Here is a 5387-nt window from a genome sequence, read left to right as displayed (position 1 = left end):
TAGAATAGAATAGAATAGAATAGAATAGAATAGAATAGAATAGAATATCCTGAGTTGGAAGGGACCCTTAAGGATCATCAAGTCCAACTCTCGACACCGCACAGGTCTACCCAAAAGTTCAGACCATGTGCTTAAGTTCACAGTCCAATCTCTTCTTAAATTCAGACAGGCTCGGTGCAGTGACCACTTCGCTGGGGAGCCTGTTCCAGTGTGCAACCACCCTCTCTGTGAAGAACCCCCTCCTGACGTCCAGCCTAAATTTCCCCTGCCTCAGCTTAACCCCGTTCCTGCGGGTCCTGTCACTAGTGTTAATGGAGAAAAGGTCTCCTGCCTCTTGACAACCCCTTACGAGGAAGTTGTAGACTGCGATGAGGTCTCCCCTCAGCCTCCTCTTCTCCAGGCTGAACAGGCCCAGTGACCTCAGCCGTTCCTCGTACGTCTTCCCCTCCAGGCCTTTCACCATCTTCGTAGCCCTCCTCTGGACACTCTCCAACAGTTTCATGTCCTTTTTATACTGTGGTGCCCAGAACTGCACACAGTACTCGAGGTGAGGCCGCACCAGCGCAGAGTAGAGCGGGACAATCACCTCCCTTGACCTACTAGCGATGCCGTGCTTGATGCACCCCAGGACACGGTTGGCCCTCCTGGCTGCCAGGGCACACTGCTGGCTCATATTCAACTTGCTGTCTACCACGACCCCCAGATCCCTCTATTCTAGGCTGCTCTCCAGCGTCTCATCGCCCAGTCTGTACGTGCAGCCAGGGTTTCCCCGTCCCAGGTGCAGGACCCGGCACTTGCTCTTATTGAACTTCATGCGGTTGGTGATCGCCCAGCTCTCCAACCTATCCAGATCCCTCTGCAAGGCCTTTACGCCCTCATTTGAGTCCACAACTCCTCCAAGTTTGGTGTCATCAGCAAACTTGCTCAAAATACCTTCTATTCCTACATCCAGATCGTTTATAAAAATATTGAAAAGTACCGGCCCTAAAATGGAGCCTTGAGGGACCCCACTGGTGACCGCCCGCCAGCCTGACGCAGCTCCATTTACCATAACCCTTTGGGCCCTGCCCGTTAGCCAATTGCTCACCCATCGTATGATGTTTTTATTTAGCTGTATGGTGGACATTTTGTCCAGTAGGATCCTATGGGAAACCGTGTCAAAAGCCTTGCTGAAGTCCAAAAAAATCACATCAGCTGGTTTCCCTTGGTCCACCATACGGGTGATCTTATCATAAAAGGAAATCAGGTTAGTTAGGCAGGACCTACCCTTCACAAACCCATGCTGGCTGGGACCAATGACTGCTTTGTCCCCCAGGTGCGCCTCAATAAGTCCGAGAACCAACTTCTCCATGATTTTACCAGGCACTGACGTGAGACTGACAGGCCTGTAATTGCTAGGGTCTTCTTTCTGACCCTTCTTGAAAATTGGCACAGCATTTGCCAGCTTCCAGTCTACTGGGACCTCTCCAAATTCCCAGGATCGTTGAAAAATAATTGATAGAGGTTCCGCGATGACATCCGCCAGCTCTTTCAGCACCCGGGGATGAATCCCATCCGGACCCATGGACTTGTAGGGATCCAGGTGGAGTAGCAAATCCCGCACACGTTCAGGGTCAGTTGGGAGTTTGTCATCCCCACCGTCCCGGTCCTCCAGCTCAGGGCACCCTGGGTCCCGAAGCCCATCATCGGCATTGAAGACAGAGGCAAAGAAGGCGTTAAGCGTCTCTGCTTTGCCTACGTCATCGTCTGTGAGGAGACCTTCCCTATCAAGGAGCGGCCCTATGTTTTCTTTAGTTCTCCTTTTTCCATTCACATATCTAAAAAAAACCTTTTTATTTTCTCTCACAGACACAGCCAGCTTCAACTCTAGCTGTGCTTTGGCCACTCGAACTTTCTCCCTACAAACACGAACAGCATCCCTGTATTCTTTCCATTACGCCTGGCCCTCCTTCCAGTAGCGAAACACTCTCTGTTTCCGCCTAATCTCCATTAGAATGTTCCTGGTCAGCCACGCCGGCTTCCTGCCCCGCCTGCCTGACTTGCGATATTTTGGAATTGCCTTATCTTGTGCTTCTAGGAGGCATCGCTTAAAGAGTGACCAGCACTGGTGGACATCGAGGCCTTCAAGAGCAGTTTCCCAGGGGACCTTACTGACTAGTTCCCTGAGCAGCCTGAAGTCCGCTTTCCCCATATCTAGGGATGAGGTTTTGGTGGCGCTTTTCCTTCTGTCACCATAAATGTTGAACTCAACCACTTCATGGTCGCTATGACCAAGGCGGCCACCAATCACCACATCTCCCACCAGACCCTCTCTGTTTTCTAGCAACAGGTCTAGGAGGGCACCTTTCCTAGTTGGCTCCGTTAGCACCTGTACCAAGAAGTTATCATCTAGGTGCTTCATGAACCTCCTGGACTTGCTCGTGTCAGCTGTGTGGCACTCCCAGTTAACGTCCGGCAAGTTGAAGTCCCCCATAAGGACAAGGGGAGTTAATCTCGAGGCCTCTCTTAGTTCTGTAAAGAATAATTTATCGGCGCTATCATCCTGGCCAGGCGGTCTGTAATAGACTCCCACAACTACATCCCCTTTATTCGTTCGTCCCTTGATCCTTACCCAGAGGCTCTCAACTTTGCCATCGCCAACCTGAAGTTCCACACAGTCCAGCCCCTGCTTCACATACATCGCCACCCCACCACCTCACCTACCCTGCCTGTCCCTCCTGAAGAGCCTGTAACCATCTATCGCAACACCCCAGTCACAGGACTCATCCCACCAGGTTTCGCTTATGCCGATGATGTCGTAGTTGCGGGACTGGGCCAGGACTTCTAGCTCACCTATTTTATTCCTCATACTGCGTGCGTTTGTGTAAAAGCACTTCAGGTGCGTCTCCTTACACTCAGCACCTTGTGGATCTGACCAAAGGACCCCACTGGCACACAGCCCCTCTGATTCTAGCGTACCATCCCTTAGGTCTTCACCGGCTCGCCTGGTTTTAGCCCCTTCCCCCTTCGACTCTAGTTTAAAGCCCTATCTATCAGCCCTGCCAACTCCTGACCTAAGATCCTTACCCCTCTCCGAGAGAGGCGCATCCCATCCGGTGCCATCAGGCCCGGTGTAGCATAGACCTTCCCATGATCAAAGAAACCAAAATTCTGCCGGTCACACCAGTCTCGAAGCCACGAGTTTATGTGAACAGTACGTCTTTCAGCTTCGATCCCCCCTATCGGAAGGACAGAGGCAAACACCACCTGCGCCCCTGATCCTCTAAGTAGTCGCCCCAAATCCCTAAAGTCTCTTTTGATCGCCTTCGGACTTCTCGTTGCTACTTCATCGCTACCAGCCTGAAAGACCAGTAGCGGGTAGTAGTCAGTGGGCCGTACCAGGCGCTTGACTTTCTTGGCAAAGTCTCTCACCCGAGCCCCAGGGAGGCAACAGACTTATGCCATAGCCATAAATATTTCATTAATAATTGTTATATTTGTCAATATAAAATAATGGTATTCCCACATGCTTATACAAAACTAAACAAGTTATGCAATAACCTCCCCACTATTAAAGAAATTCTTCTTTCAAACTAATTTAAAGCTCTACACTGGCAAAGAAATTCAGGTGAAGCCCGACAAAAATCAGTCCTGAGCTCCTATGAAGCGAGCAGCCTTGCAAAGCAAGTGGTCTATGGGGCATGACCAAGAGACCCCAGTCTTGCCGAAGACTAACAACTCAAATCTCAGTGCCATCAAGTTTTGTGCAGTTGCAGCCGCTGAAAAACAGCATGCACTTCTGTGTTGCTTCCAGTCCCACAAGACCAATTAGATCACATCACAGGCAAAGCAAATGTTTGAGAGCTAATTAAAAGATGATTTGGAAAAAAAATACAGATTCAGCTATAAATGGATGTGAATGCACTGAGTGCTTCAATTAGCAACACTTGCTCGAGAGAATCACTGGGTTTGTTTCTACAAATATAGATCAGATTCAAAGTGATGGAGATCTTGCATTTAGCAGCTGGAAATGGGGAAATCGTGCCCCTTAGAAGTAGGTGTTCTGGAAACACCAAACACGGGACAGTCAGACATATGTTATTCCTGAATGTATACCTATTAGCCTTGTTAGTCAGCCAATTACTCCTTTTCTCTGCTGTTGGCTGGATTCACAATGCTGGAAATGTCTATGTATTTATCACATGTGTTCATTACAACAAGGTTTTATCTACTGAAATTTTATCACCTAGTTGATGCCACACTTTGCACAACTTTTCAGCCAAACTTCAGTCAAAATTGCCATCATTTGTGTTGAAATGTACCAGGAGAAAATGAACTCCAACTTTAGTAGACTATAAAACAAAAGTTAGCACCTCTTTTCAAGCATCCCCTCAATGTCCATCTCCAAGTATGTGTGGGAGGGGAAGCAGATGGTCTGGTTTGCTCTCCTGAATACCCCTGTGCTTCCTGGGCAATAGCTGAAGTCTGGAAAGTACTCGCAGATTTCTCTCTTTTGCCTAAATGAACTGGCTGTCACAGAGACCAAATATAGTGAATCTTAATCTACTAGGCTGTGAGGAAAAAAAAAAAAAGTCCCAACAATATAAGCCAAATGAAATAGTGGATTTTATTATTATTATTATTATAATGTAGTTTAGAGAAATCAGATGTTACCACCTTCTGGCAGACAAAAATATGCATGTTCAGGCAAAACCAACCCTTCATACATATTGAATATGCACAGTAGAGTACTTGGTGCAACCCACAGAAGTCTAACTTGAGAAAGCACATACTTGCCTACAGCTATCTTTTGAGATCTTCAAGGAAAGAAGAAAGCCATTGAAGAACAAATCCTATGCCCAGCAGGGTTTGCACTGCTATAACCTCATGTCAACCACCACTGAGCACAGCTTGTAGAATAATGAAGATTGAAAAAAAAAAAAAAAATCAGCCAAAAACCTCTACTGTTATATGCATTCACAAAGCCAGAACTCTTTTGAGCTAAGCCTATTACCCTTAATCCAAATTCTATTCAAATGAAGTTCTTCTCATTCAAGTTTCTCCATTAGAGACAACCCAGCTCTTTTCACAGAACTGTTGAGATGGTAAAAACGTCACTAAAAATCATCTAGTCAACCCCTCTACTCAAGCATGGCCAGTTACAGCAGATTGTCCAGAACTGTGTCCAGCCAGGCTTTGAACATCTCCAAGAATGTAGACTGCAGCCTCTTTGGTCAACCTGTTTCAGTATTCAGCCACACTCACAGTAAAAGAAAAAGGGTTTTCTTAAGGAACTGGGTGGAATTTTCATGTCTTCTGCCTTTTGTCCTGCCACCAGGCATCCCTGAGAAGAGTCTGGCTCGCTTTTTGGGGGGGGGGGGGGGGGGGGGGGGGGGGGGGGGGGGGGG

At 47.8% G+C, this 5387-nt stretch overlaps 1 long non-coding RNA gene across 1 annotated transcript in view; it reads left to right on the top strand.

Moving 5' to 3' along the window:
• Positions 1–5387, top strand: part of LOC118160429 — a 17854-nt gene that overhangs the window by 5654 nt on the left and 6813 nt on the right. The window contains exon 2 of the long non-coding RNA XR_004747496.1: positions 4410–4412. This is a non-coding gene — a long non-coding RNA (uncharacterized LOC118160429). The remainder of the gene's footprint in view (positions 1–4409; positions 4413–5387) is intronic.

Source organism: Oxyura jamaicensis, chromosome 1 (assembly GCF_011077185.1).
Source record: "Oxyura jamaicensis isolate SHBP4307 breed ruddy duck chromosome 1, BPBGC_Ojam_1.0, whole genome shotgun sequence".
In the NCBI taxonomy this organism is placed as follows: Eukaryota; Metazoa; Chordata; class Aves; order Anseriformes; family Anatidae; genus Oxyura; species Oxyura jamaicensis.
This window is presented reverse-complemented; position numbering and strand designations above follow the sequence as displayed.